Source organism: Monopterus albus, unplaced genomic scaffold, assembly GCF_001952655.1.
Source record: "Monopterus albus unplaced genomic scaffold, M_albus_1.0 scaffold62.1, whole genome shotgun sequence".
Taxonomy (NCBI): domain Eukaryota; kingdom Metazoa; phylum Chordata; class Actinopteri; order Synbranchiformes; family Synbranchidae; genus Monopterus; species Monopterus albus.
The window spans coordinates 174620-189889 of record NW_018127942.1 but is presented as its reverse complement, the minus strand read 5'-3'; the positions used below and the strand labels follow the sequence as shown (position 1 = coordinate 189889).

Below are 15270 nucleotides of genomic sequence, written 5' to 3'. Positions count from 1 at the left end.
TGCCCCCGTTCAGGGACTAAGCAGTAGAAAATGAATGAATGAATAATCCATTCCTGCAGACTGCACTAAGACATGTCATATGTTGACACTGATGGGACAAGCTAACATCTTCTCATCTCCCATTCCACCACACTCTGACAGTTACTGAGCCCCTGTTGGGTTTTGAAATAACCACACACAGACTTCAGAATCCTAATCTGTGCTGTTCTCTTGTACAATCTGCCCATCTGTCACACATACGCACACATATATACCAAACACACACATGAACAGATTCCGAATTTTATGTAAGTACCTACTCACAGAATTAGCGACAAACACATCAACTATGGGTCTGGGTGAGACACAGTTCACACACACACGGAGAGACTGCTGGTGTGAAAATTCTGAACATGCCCATCTCTTTGCACTGCACTGACCCCCGAAATGAGGATTACAAAAAGGATAATCTCTATTTATGTTTGTGTGTCTGCTTGCCTGTCTATCCATTCATTCTCTCCACCTCTACATCTCTTCTCCACCTGATATCAACCCATCACTACCCTGACACCACGCATGCATCAACACAAATGCTCCCTAGTGTCTTTTTGCTGCCTTCACTTTGAGCCTACCAAATGAAAGGTCAGCTCAGAAGTGATGCTTAAATGGCCAGTGCTATGTTATTATTTCTTTTACTGTGTTATTACTGTCAGCTCATAACTGCTATTGTCTGCTGCTTCAGCAACACCGGGGCCCTCCATTCAGCTCTGTGCAACTTCAGGGACTGCAGGACCTGCCCGATTCAACTCTACTAGCACTTCACATTTGATGAGATATATGGTGCTTTTATATTGTTTTAAAACTCTAAAAACAGCTATTTTAGTTTAAATTGTTATTTAACTCTTAATCTGTTGACTATATTTTGGCTGAACATCTACTAAATGTAATAAAATAGAGACAATTACCCAAAGTTTTTAGAGTCCAAGGTGACATTTTGAAATGACTCATTTTGTTAAGCAAAAGATATTCAAACTGCAACCATTTTAAATTGATAAATGCAACAAATGTGCTCATTTTAATAACCAGACCCTGTGAATTTATTTATGCTTGTATTTTTCACATTCAGTTCATTTGTTTTTAACACATAGTACTGACAATGGTATATTTATTATTCTCACGTCTTTTCTTTTTTCCACCGTTATTGCAATCTGCTTTATTGGCAAGATATGTAAATTACACATCATAGTAAAGCCATTTTCCCTTATCAACAAACAATAAACATAAATAATACTCATTACAATACAGCCTTTCAGTGTTAACTCACTCTCACTCAGTGTGTGAGAATAATGGGTCAGATCATAACTATTGTTAACTGCTAAACTCCCCTATTCAGCGATTAAAGCAGTCAGGCGCAAGTGCCCTGTTTGTGTGAACATGTAAGAGTGTGTGTGTGTGTGTGTGTGTGTGTGTGTGTGTGAGAGAGAGAGAGAGAGAGAGAGAAAGAGAGACAAAGAGTGAAAGTATGGGTGGGTCACACATGAGGAGGGGAGATACAGTTTACTGCCTGTGTGAGAGGGACTGAAAAAGACAGAAAGGAAGAGAGGAAGAAAGCAGGCATTAGTTGGGAGGAGTGAAAGAGCCAAAGAAAAGAGAGTGAAACCTGTAGTGAAACCACAAAGCTCAACGGAGACTCTACTGTGTAGCAGTAGGTGTGGTGTTACTATGGCAATGTACATCCCATAGAGGGTGGTGACAACAGGTGCTTTGGCAAAACAAATGACTTCATGTGCATCTGGGCTCATTATTACAGCCACTTTGTGTGGCACGTTTGATGCCGCTGAGCAAAAAATAGCCTACTCCTCCAACGCAGAAAAGAAAGTAGATGTATGGATCATCAAGTATTGATTAGATCTGACTGAAAGCATCAAGAAACTGTCAGAACATGGTATTTCTCAATAAGTAACCGTAAATATAAAACCAAAGTCCCCATTTTCTGGCCTAAAGTCAACAGTGTTCTAATCTTTACACACCAAAAAAAGGAAACAGAGGTGTGCTAACGTCAAAACACCAGCTCACAGCTGCCATTTTTAGAAAATTATCCTGCTTTCTCAATCACTGGGCTGCCAGGTTGTCTCTGCAGTCTGGGCACAATCATTATGGGAAAACCAGTTCTTTTCTGGCAGGTCAACAACATGACCAAACAGATTATTTAGGCGTCTAGTATCAGTTAATCCCAAACCTGTGACCTCTGACCTCTAACCAGGAAACAGGAAGTGTGGCAATGGGGCAAACCCTACTCCTTTTTTTCACTGCTTAACCTCCCATCTTTTCAGTTCTGATATGTAACCACTCACATTTCAGTATCTGTCTCTCTGCCATTAGAAACCTATCAACATGAAAACAGGAAATTAATAGGGGAAATCATGTTCTTCTGTCTCTCTCTCTGAACATCTGTGTTCTTAGATGTTTACTGTACGGTTATATAGTGGCAGGCCAGCCAGGTACACAAAGAGCTGAAGACTCCTCTACTCACTAGCCTTTGTTTGGCTAACTTCTGTAACTTAATAGGTTTTCTAATAAAGGGTTTCTTTATTCAGTCTTTGTGAAAGTCTAGAATGTGTTCCTGGCATTTTCTGTCAGCATTATGGGCAGCTCCTAGTACCACGCCTTATTGTAAAAAACTTAAGTACCTTTGATTTAAGGAAAAATTCTCCCATTAGGCTCCGAAAGCATCTTATTCATGGAATACAGCAGTATGTTGTCTTATGAACATCTATCAATGTTTGCACTTTATTTACAATTACAATCAGGTAAGTCAATTTATCTGTTCTTGGGCTGTGACAGTGAAACTGCTGAAATTGTTCTGTGTTTGAAATATAGGGCAGAAAATTTGCTTTCTGCCAACAACGCAATGCTACTGGTAAATCTGGTGCTATTAGTGTTTATTAATGCATTCAATAAAAGTTTTTTCTTTTTTCAACTTCCTTCTTTTTTGACCCTGCTTACTGTCTCTCAGTCGCCCCCACCCATATACACACAGTTCACTGGTTTCTTTACACACTTTTCAAAATGCCATGCAAAGTTCAGAGATTCTGAAAAGCAACTACACTCCCTCTTGACCTTCGTGCCCCAGACACTCCTCTCCTCTCATTTCCTTTTCCTCCTCTCATCCCTTCATCTTTATCGCTCTGCCCTGGTATACCCACCCCTCATCCCTGTGATTCCTCTCATCTTGTTCACAAGCCTTTCTCACCTTTTTGACAGACTGAATGATGAATGAATTACATGACTGAATGGTTAAATTAATTAAATGGTGAGTGACTTAATCCTTCAATTAACCGGTTAAAAAATGAATGGCTAATAAAAAATTGTTATTGCTTGTGAATGTTTAATGATGTCAAAGAATTTAACTGTGATATTTGTGAACAACACTGTAAAATACCTACATTCTTAATTATGTCAAGCTGACAAGAAATATTTATTTTTTTATGTATATATCTAACTGAACTTATAGACAAAGGGATCTGTTATATGGTTATGAAAATGACTGATTCCGCCTTACTATTAAGGCACTGATTGATGTGGTCACTGAGAAAAGTTTCTTCAATATACCAAATTTAAATGAGCTAAAGAATGTCTGGAACCGATATCAGGATATAAACCACAATATTATCCATTTCTTTTGCTGAGATAAACCTGTGCCAACATTTCCTTGTGTTGGGCCCTAGGATGCCTTGAAAAGATGAAGGCTCTGCCCGTCCTGCCCTCCTCTGCTCACCCTCTCTGTGAGAATGTGACCCTTTACTGATTAATCTGTTTTTAACTATGTCTGGCCCTCTGCCAAAGCCACAGGCCCACGCTCTATCCCTGGTTTTTATTCTATCGTTCCTTTCAGAGCTGGACACTTGCTAGGGAAAACACTTTGTCCCCTCTTTCTCCCTCTCTGGTGCATAATGTTACAGTTCAACACAAAGACTTTCTATTCTGCTCCTACTGACCCTCCAATTCAACAAAAGAATATGACTAATCTGTACAATTCCAATTCAAACTATACCTCTGATAAGCTTAATGCTTCAACACAATTAAGAACACCCTGTTCTTACTGATGACTATTAAACTAAAATTTTTACCAATCTAGATTCACATTTTCTCATTTACATTTGTCAGTATTTAGCTGAGCCTTTCTATTTGTGCCCCCTTCTTCACACACATCCTTTACATCTCTATCCTGCTTTCATTCTCCTCACCTCACCCTCTCACCCTGTTCTCCTCCTACCCTTGCTCTCTCTGTGGAGAGAATATAATAAGCTGAACATCGCATTCCAGTTTCTTTACATCAATGCCTCTCTGAACTTCTCTATCACGGTGTGCCCACTGGAGAGCCTGAAAGCAGAGGCTAATGCTCACCAGTCACGGCTGACTGCTACACTGTAGAATATGTCCACCTTAGTAATTGTTGTGACTGCCCCAGTGTCACCACAATGGCTAAGATCAGAGATATGAACTGTGCTTTGCTGTTACTGGCTGCAACGGGGCAAAAAAACTAAATAAAAAGTAGCCACGTGGATTTGTGACTTTGTGATTTGCAGGATAGGACTTTTTCTGCACGCTCCACTTTTATCAAAGCGTGGTCACCGCACAGACCGATGTGGGACAGTAGGACTATCTAGGTGTGTCTGATGGGTTTTGATCCTGTTGCACCCACAGGGTCAGGGTGAAAACACACACACACACACAGAGATGTTCCCATAGCCTTTCCGAATGATTAAGCAATATCTCTCACTCTCTCTGTCGTTCTCACTCAGTCTCTTTTTCTTCTTGTTTCCTCTTGCTCACGTCCTCTCTGTTCATTTCTGTCTTCCTTCCCTTTTACCCTTGGTCACTCTATTTCCACTATCCCGCTTTCCTATTTTTGCCTTCATGTGACATCCTAACTTACCTTTCTACCCCTCACAAGGTCAGAAATGAGAAAAAATACAGTACCCGCAGTATGTAAATGTGAACGTGCATGTAGCACTTTCCTCGAACCGACAACACATCAGAAATCAGTTATAAAATATTAAAGATGAAACTCAAAGAAGCTTTATCCATTCTTAATATTTCAGTTAGACAAATCACTTCTTATCACAGTGCACCCATAGAAGACCTGCTCTTAATATTGCACCTGTACTCAGATCCAAAGTATTACTGGTACAGCTTAGTCTTTTTTGTCACTACTTCTTTTTAATTTTAATTTACAGTACTCACACACCGAGGTTGTGAGCCAGACCTCTGAAAACACATTCAAAAACATCATTTCAGAGAACACACAGAAACAAAATGACAGGAAATGCAAGATTTTTGCCTGACACAGCAATATTAGGAGGAAAAAGAAGGCACACACTCAGTTAGCCCAGGCAGTTAGTTCCAGCTACCTTTAACGGGCAGATTCTCCCACCAGAATAACCAATTAAGGCTTCTCATTAGTGGGTTTGACAGAGCCACCACTGTTCTACACATCCTGAGAGGCTAACAATGGATGTGGCACTGATGATTATAGATAAACTACACACACACACACACAAACAGGAAAAACATACCCATGTGACAGACATGCTCACTCTTGGCTTACCCTTATAGCTTTCCAAATCAAGAATTCTTTCTGCTTACATTAAGTTGATGTCATAGTTGTAAGAAATGTTTCAATGCATATTTTTATTCTATGTGGCTACATATCATGAACGCATATATTAAAGTGAAGTTCTTATTCTTGACTGTAAAAAAACTGTAACACAATACAATAAACTACCCTGCAGAAAATAATACTCTTGTCAGGTGTTTAATGTTCGATTGACACTGAAAATGTATAACAAAGTGCTGAATCAACACTGATCATTTGTGGGTTCATAATCTGTGCTGTTGAAGAAGGTTATGTGGTAGCACCACTAGTCAGATTAGCTTTTATGCAGAAAGTTTAGAGTCCCATCCTTCATATCCAGCAGTTACTCTCAACAGACAACAAAAACTGTGTATCATCATACATGAGAAACAATACAATGCATGTAATAGTACACAATTAAGCATAAACTAGCTAGTTCTGACGTCCCACACACACTGTACTCCACCACACTGCCCAGCCCTGATGTCCTCCACTACTAACCTACTTTCCTTTCCCTCAGAGAAATAAAAACAGGCAACAAAAGCTGAGCTAAAGTGAAGACTAGTTGGCCACACACAATATATTTAAGACCCAGATTTAAGGGTGATTGTTAGCAGCACAAATGCACAGCTAGGCATTGTAACAGTAGTCCATCTGTGTCAGTCTGTCATGGTGATGCTGCAGCATATTTCAGACAGTGAACTGCAATAGGCACCTGCCATCTGTCATAATGTGACTTACAGGACTTTGTCTAGGAAATGCTTACACATGTATATTGTGTGCTGCAGATGCAGATAAGTTAGCAGAAAAATAAGAACATAAGACATGTAAACAAACTGGGAGGCAGTGGATTTAACCTTAACTTTTAAATCAGCCATTTACAACAGAAACGTGCCATGTGTGGTATGTTGAACATCATGTTTTACTTTCATGATAAAATTAAATAGTTTTTTTGATTGATTTATTTATTCTTTCAAGCATGTAAAGACAGTTGATATATCAACACACATAATTTTACACATATCCAACAAATGCTAATCCAATATCAGTTTGCTTATACCTAGTACATGCTTGAACGGAGTAGGAAGAAGTCAGACTTATCCAGTCCTACCCCATAACATCATCTTACCATCATTGGTTTGCAAGCAGTATCTCTACATAAATAATTATCTTCTACACCACACAAGTAATATACTAAAGAATTATTACAGAGTATTAACATTCATACACCACACCCACAATGTTCCATCTAATTAATCATTGAGCCTGTTCTTGCATATATCTTGATTGACACATACCTTTATATTTATGTTTAAACTCGTCAATTCTATTACTATTTTTTATGTCTACACAAATTATTCCATAGTTTTACCCCACTTATGGAAATACAGAATCTTTTTTTGGTTGTACGTATAGCATGAATTTTTAAATTTAACTGACCCCTTAAATTGTATCCCCCTTCCCTTTCATTAAATAGTTTTTGAATTCCCCCAGGTAATAAATTGTTCCTGGCTTTATACATAAACACAGCAGTCTTATATCCCACTAAATCAAAAAATTTTAACAATTTAGACTGTATGAAAGCTACATTGGTGTGATCCCTATACTCCATCTTATGCACAATTCTTATCGCTCTTTTTTGTAATATATACAATGGTTGAAGTGAGCTTTTGTATGTATTTCCCCAGTTTTCAACGCCATACTCTAACTATGGTAAAATCAATGACGAACCGGTGTATCATTATCCATAAAATATTGAGGGTAGTTACTCTAGTTCAACTGATCATTTGAGCCACTTATGAAATAAAAGTTCTTAACATTTGCTCATTACAACCTGAAAACTTTGTGTTCTTCATTTTCTGCTTCATATCAAATTGAGCTTATCTTTTCTAGATGACGTTCAGATTCAAAGCAGTTTTGGCTCAGATAAGTTAATATAGGCGACATCCTACTGTACTTCTTTATATCATCAAGACGTTAAACTGTAGACTTCTTAATATCATCAAGACGTTAAACTGTAGACTAACGGCTAATGCAACTGTGTTATCATTTAATGAGTTAATTCCAGTTAGTCTAAAGTTAGATACTATATCACATGTTTTATTGTACCACTGAGTGTTAACTGCACCATGGGACGAAACCCGAAGCACTGTCCCGGTACACAAGGGAATGGACGCACGAATAACATCGCTAAAAGAACAGAATGAAATGTTGTTGTCCTCAACAGATTTCAAACAACCATCTAACGTTATTACTCGTAAACTCAGCGATAGGAAGCAGCCAACACGAACCGCCCCACTAAAACGGAGAGGGATGTTTTCAGCCCGTAAACGCGGCAGTTACGTTAGCATGGTTAGAACCGACCACCAACGGTCAACTCACCGTTAACGTAACGGTAGAACCCACCTACACCAGGAACCTCCACCAGTAAAGTATCGGGTTCTAGCTTATTCATTGGGAAATTACTTTTAAACACGTGCGTTACGTTTGTTTCACTTAAGCTAACTGTGACCACGAAATATGTGATGCTAGCAACATCCCAGCGACATACAAAAGGACATGAAGGTAGTTTAGGTGATGATAACGGGGATAATACTGATGAAGATAGGCGCCATGAAGCGTCCAGCATCGAAGGTGTGACTGCAACTCTGAATAGCGGATTTCAGTAGAAAGCGTGGTGTTTGCACGGTCGTTTCAAAAACCTAATGTTGACTCTAGTTACTGTGGTTGTTAGGACAAGTTGAGTACCTATATGTTTAACTAACGCAACCAAGTCCAATGGTTACATTATACGCAAAATATCCGAAAAGCATTACTTAGCCGCCGTCGCTGATGTATAAATCACGTGATTTCAGGAGAGCTCAAATTAAACGTTACCTGTTATAGTTTCCAATGATCCGTGTGGGGAACCTTTCAAGACGCAGCCTCTCACTCTGTTCTCCTCCTAAATTAACCTACGGTATGCCTCTGTATCTCTGTCTTCGAAATGCTCGAATACAGTCCACACCGAAAATCTGGCCAGGGGATCAGAGCCGACGTGTCTATCATCCTCAAAACCCGCCCCATACAGTGAGCAACATCTTTTCGCTGCCTGTCATTGGTTGAGAGAGATTAATGTATGAAATCTTGAAATGTGATTGGTCGTCCGAGTTGTCCAGCCGTGCTGAAGGGACGTTCGATGGAGAGGTGGCAGTGCTAGTGTGGCGAGGTAACTCCCTCTAGAGGACAGGGTGAGTCACTGCAACATGTTGAGGCGGTGTTTTACTTTCTTATCACATTTTTAATCCAGGTTTATGAGATGCTATATATTTCCTCGAGAAAAACATCCCTTAGACTTTACTCTAAATGCCCTGTTTCTATTTTCTTTATACAGCATCTCGCCAGTTTTTTGTTTTGCTTTGTTTCATGTAGCCTACTTAGTAACTTTTCTATTCTCTTAGCCAGTCCAGAAACGTAAATTCCTCTAATAAAACTAATATTAGAGCCGCTAATGATATATATATACATAATGCAATGGCTACCAGCAACATAGGAACCAGGAGTTGAATACACAGTAAAAAGGATTAGCACCTTTACTTCTTCCACATTCAGCTACTATTATTTCTCTTCTGAACTCATTCTATCTCAAGCTCAAACACAGACACATTCAAAGGACATACTGGCTAATGCATAGCATAGGGCAGGGCTACTGCCACCACATACACCCACACACACTTCTACATACAGTATATACCCACACCAAGATTACAGAAGCTGAAGTAACTGGTTTATAGTGTAAGAGTAAGATTTGACAAGAGAAACAACTGCATAATATCAACACTGATAGTAAAATAATGACATAGGGGAAAGTTTAATGACTGAAATATTGATATTAAATTAAATTGTGACATTTTGATAGTTAACAGACAGGTTCCAAGCACATAAATGAAATAACTAGTTTCAGTGGACTCACCATTAGCAGAGTGGCATGGATTCATCAGAGGAGCAGACCACAGCAGGCCAGAAGAGCATGAACACACAAACACAGAGGAATGGACAGAAGATCAGACTGCGCTCTATAGCTTGGCCAAGCCCCTCCTAAATTTCTGCCTCCCTCACCACTTTGTTCTCCCCCTCGCTCTTTCTTTACCCCTCTCTCTTTATCTCTCTCTGTTCTTGCTTTTTCTCCTGTGTTGTTTCTTTCTCCTTGGGGACAGAGGACAACCATTGGTAGCTTTTGTAGCTTTGAACACTGGAACTTTTTTCATATCATATCAACATGTATTATTTTATCTCTTACAACAGTGTATATAATTTCATAATTATAGTATTAAGATGATAATGAGTAATACTAAATGTAAAAACAATTGAAGGACTGATAGATTTCATCCAGTCTGCTCATCAGTTAAAGCTATACAGCTGCTTCATTTTCACCCATGACCATGAGCATCCAGAATAGTCTTGAGGATAAGACAACATACAACAGATCTTCTCTCTGGCATGACAGCAAACAGTTTCATATCAGTCTAATTTTGTTGACATAATATCCATGTGTTAGCAGAGAGAAGGGAAACACACCCACACTGGAGCATTTAATTACTTGAATAATACAGGGCTAAGTGAAGGAAAGTCAGGTCCTTCTGCGCCTGAAGCCTTCAACCCTTTCGGCTCACCAGCCCTTAAATTGAATTGCAGCCTACTGAAGAGGATGTACCCAGAAAAACCTGACCTTCATTGGATCATAGTAAAAACAACACAGGTTGTTTAAGGAAGAATCTGCTCCATAAATGGGAAATTTTATGCTGCTTATTTCACTTTAAATATACACGCAAGCTTATCTTTGAGAGAGGAGGTGGAGCATGAAAGTTTCTCTTGGTTCTGTGATAGATCATTTCACCATCAGATTGCAACTGATTGCATTAGATTTTACAATGAGATCACCACCAGTAAGACCACAGTGAAGACTGAAGTCTAACAAATATACAGTAGGTTTCTGCTATTGCCTACTTCTTCGTGCTTTTCTAGATCTCTAGGAATATACAAAAACATCCAATAAAGTCAGGAAAGTGTACCAAATTGTCAAAAGTCCCATATTGCAGAAATAGCTCACACACAGACTAGGACAACTTTAAGTCTTGACACTACACTTAATCAGTCCAACCTGATCTATTTTCTCTCACTCTTTCTTGTCTTGCTCACTCACTCTCTCCCTCCTTTGTCCACCTCCTCACCTCCTGTTTGGTCCTACAGAAACCACTGAGCGCACTGAGGTACACTGACTAGCCCACGGAACAGTGGTCACTTTTCCCTTATGCTCATGGTGTGGGGCTGATCATTCAGGCTACCAGAGCTCTCACTGTAAACCAACAGACTGTTCCATAGTGTCGATCGGCTAACAAGCTTCAGAAACATAGCGTCCTACAGTTAGGGAGCTCCGATAAGCTATCTGTTAGTTTCCCATGCAAGCATGAGATCAAGCCAGTGGAGATTCTCCAGAGGATTAGCAGCAAGTCCTTCTGAGGGGAATTACCCTGATACAGCCATCTGGACTGCTAAACGCTGTGCACTAGACCAACTATCATTCAGCCAAATCTGAGGAACAGCTAGCTATTGCACAGCCATCACTCAAAACAAAACCACTCAACTATGTACACCATTATAAAAGTATAAACAACATTTTAGACTATTAAAAGTAGATTATCATTAAATCTAAAGGTGTGGCAGGTGTGTCTTCTGTCTTTAACGCTCTGCTAACAACTGCTGCCAACTTGCTTTTGAGAACAATCTCTAGATTGTTTCATATGCTGGAAGAAAAACATCTGGTTTATTGTGTTCAGCGGAAATACAATGAAACTTTCACCACATTCCTCAGTATTCATTAAACATGTAATAACACAACATAATGCACACACATCAAATGGTATTTTACCTGGCAACCAGTTGATAATCAGCAGAGCAAGGTCCGTGACTTGACTCTACTTCCTCTTGCTCTCTCTATCTTCTTACGTGTGACAAAAATGTCAAGACAAATACTTCTCTCTCAGAGCATACCTGTTTGCTTTGTGTAATGTCAACCACCAGCTCTCTTGCTTCTTCTCCACACTTCTTTGTGTGAGTGGTAACTGTAAACTCCAGGATCAGGTGTCTAGAAATGAAGAAGACAGAGAAAGAAAAGAAACTAATAAAAGAGAAGCAACCTGATGGACAGATACATACAAAGACATGCCAATAGAAAGATAAGGGCACAGTATATTGAGAGAAAAGTGGGCAAGAAATAGAGAGAGGAAGTTTTTTGCAGGGTGCACCCATGGGTGCCACCATTACCTTATCAGTGGCAGTGAAGGGGATGGGATAAAACAATGTTTACTCTCAAACTTGTTTTTCAGTTGTCACTGCGCATGTGCATCCATTTCCATCATCAACCATTAGTCACATTCCCAGGTTGTAGGACTACACAATGCCCTCCTAAGTTCTTTGTGTGTGTGTGTGTGTGTGTGTGATGCCATTAAAAGCCATAGGGATGTTTTGGACTTTACAGGACTTTTACTTGTAACAGAGTATTTGTACACAGTTTTATTGCTACTTTTACTTAAGTAAGGGATCTAAGTGTTTCTTCCACCACTACCAAATAGACTGTCAGAGGCTAGGTTTCAGTCATCATTAATGTATTCATATTTATAAAACAACTTAGGGATATTTGATGGTGAATATTTATATACTGTACACTTTATGTTTATTTGGACAAGATTGATTTATTTCTGTAGAAATGCCATTATTTTTCCTAATTTCTTTCATTTTTCTTCTATAAGTTTAAATCTCATGCATTGCCAGCCTGCATCGCACCACTAGAGGACAGCAGCAGTCTCATCTGGATCCATGACACATGAGGGACACACTGAACTTCAGCCTCACTGAGGACAGAAAGAACCAAAAAGAGAAAGATGTTTTGAATTCATTTGTGTGTGAGAAGAGCCCCGTCTTCCTTATGGTTGACTGCTGTATGTGGCCTTGTTTGTTTTGTTTTTCATTCTTCTGTTGTCTACACAACATCGCACGGTCATTCTGAAGCCTTCCCAGAAAAATGTCGGGACTTTTGTGTGCACCTTGTACAGTGTATTTCATACCAGCTGAGGAGAAGCTTCATATCTATCATCAACTAAACACTGTAGCTGATTATGATTTTTTAAAAATCCTTGTTATGTTATAAACTTAAATCTTATGAATTTTAAAATTAATGTTGTTAATATAAAACTAGCTGGATATTATATTACTAAGTATTACTTTATAAGGAGTTTGACACTTGTTTGACTCTTAGGGTAATAATACATTGACAGTGATTATAATCAACTGATGGCAATTCATTATCTTGCATTATCTTTTTTTAAAATTCCTTTTGTTATAACCTTATTTTAATGACATTGGTTGCTTTTAAAACTGTCTTTGGCTTTCCATCACTTTTAGTTTGATATCAGTATCACTATGATTGTTTTGTTTATATTCTACAAGCAGATGCATATCGCCAGCGCATAAACGTGGATAGATTTTTTTCCCGATTCAAATGTCTATGTTAATGCAATGCTGTTTATTTCAGCTGGAGCATATTTCCAGTTAGAAGCTATCCTCATTTTTCCAGCAGCCACCTGTTGTCCAGACTGTTGTCCACATACTGCATCTTAGACAAACTTGATGTGATCATTTCCTGTCTCAAGTGGAAACAATCTATCTTGGACAAACTTGATGTGAACATTTCCTGTCTCAAGTGGAAACAATCTTGTCCTCCAGTATCTGTGGTAAATTTCACAACCAAGACTGAAACCTGATTCTGGGGCTTTTAATATCTACTGTACTCTCCCAGCGAGGTTGTAGTGTGATTTCCCGGTTCTTAGAAGCATACTCACTTGGCAGCACACATGTTATAATCTCCTGTTTACCCTAACCCCAATAGCATCACAACATTCAGAGCCTTTACTATGAACCATCATTATTCAGGAAAACTGTCAAGGAACTTGCAAAAACATCCACACCTGTGGTCAGCATCTCTACTCCTGATTTTAGAAGAACCATCTGATATACATTACCCTACTGAGGTATTTGACGGTGTACCAGTACATCTTTGAGGCCGATCCCTTTATGTTGTCTTCACGAACTCCTTCCAGATCTGAGACTTGACCCCATCAGACCCTGGCTTTAGCAAAAACATGGAGTCACAGTTGGTTTGAACAGGGACCCCACTTTCTATGAACTGTACTAAGTTTGAATCTGACATCTTGATCAAAATCTTTCAGTACTCCACCATTATCATTCCATATCTTTCACACCACAACTTGTAACTTGTTAGTTGTCTTTTATCATTAATCACACTTTGTTATAATTTTTTGTGCTTATGTTGTTTTAAATTCTATGCTTGTTTTATTTGATATGCACTGTTGGAGGTTGACAGTTGCAGTTTTGTTGTGCTTGCACAATGACAATAAAGTGAACAAGAGCCAATAAATACAATTGCTGTCACAGTCATTGTGCTCAATGTAATGTCTCAAGGACACAATTTTCCTGTCTGTCAGCGTAAAATTAATTTTGCTACTGTTCCATAACTTGCCACAGGCAAATCAACAATTTCCAGCAGTATTCTCTGTATACTTGTATACAAACACTCAGTAAAATCATGGAAATTGAACTAAAAGGTACATAGGTTTAATGTCTTTCACCTTCTTTTTAATCTTTGGGGTAATATTTATTGTTTATTAAAGCATTTATGATGCTAATGATTTATGATAACAACTGATCTGTACTGTGCTCCCTTTTTAGATTAGATAATTTTTTGGTTTGAAAAAACATTGTCACCAAAAAAATCTTTAAAATAAAATAAGGAAGACCTGAGGAAAGCCGCAGAAGCACATGAACTGTAATTGGGCACTTCATTATTTGCCTTCTTCAGTTGAATTTTACTTGATCTGAATTCTTCTATGGCTCCCACCAGGTCTTATTCTATTGTGTGTTTTCTGTTTTTATTTATTTATTTTTTCAATTACTTGTTTGTAACCATTTAATTTTTGCTTTATTATACTATAATACTCCTCAGGCCCTAAGGAAAACAGAGCCACATGCCTCCTTTGTGCCCACTGTTTCCCAATTTAGTTTATGTAAGTGTTGATTAAACAGTTTATTTGTATAGTTTTTTGTATTTATATAAACCAATAGGCATTACATTGATTGTAATATTAAAGTTATTAAAACAGGGCTCCTCAGTAAATTAGGGGCTCATGATTAGGTGAAAATGCAGGAATCACCTTAAACCCCCAAGAGAAGTAGGAATTTTCACTTAGCCTGATTAGAACTCCTCTAAGTAAGATTGTGTGTGTGTGTTTGGTGACACCAGCACAGGTTTACTCAGCTACTACAACCTAATTATCCAGAGTAATTGAAAACACCTGTGTGTGGGTGTGAAGGGCTTGTCCATTGTCACTTTGTACACAGTGAACATGAGACCTTTAGAGCCCTGGGCTGTTCAACACTTTGCCTAAAGCTGATGATCCAGCAGTGATTGGGCTAGCATAGCAATGTTGTATAGCCTAGCAGTTCTTAGTGTGTGCTGTAGTGTTTATTGTGTAGTTATGTGCAAATTCTTTCTTGTCTTTTTTCTTACAGCTGTTAAAAGTAAACAGTTCATTTACTCA

The 15270-nt window shown here is 38.7% G+C and overlaps 1 protein-coding gene across 9 annotated transcripts in view; it reads right to left on the bottom strand.

Moving 5' to 3' along the window:
- Positions 1–8651, bottom strand: part of epb41l2 (erythrocyte membrane protein band 4.1 like 2) — a 53511-nt gene extending 44860 nt beyond the window's left edge. For 3 of the 9 annotated variants that reach the window (XM_020603806.1, XM_020603804.1, XM_020603811.1), the window contains exon 1: positions 8495–8634. The gene's annotated coding sequence lies outside the window, so the exon portion shown is untranslated. Of the gene's footprint in view, positions 1–8494 lie in introns of all 9 variants that reach the window. The other 6 variants (XM_020603812.1, XM_020603807.1, XM_020603808.1 and 3 more) reach the window with 4 other exon arrangements.
- Between the last annotated feature and the right edge of the window lie 6619 nt (positions 8652–15270).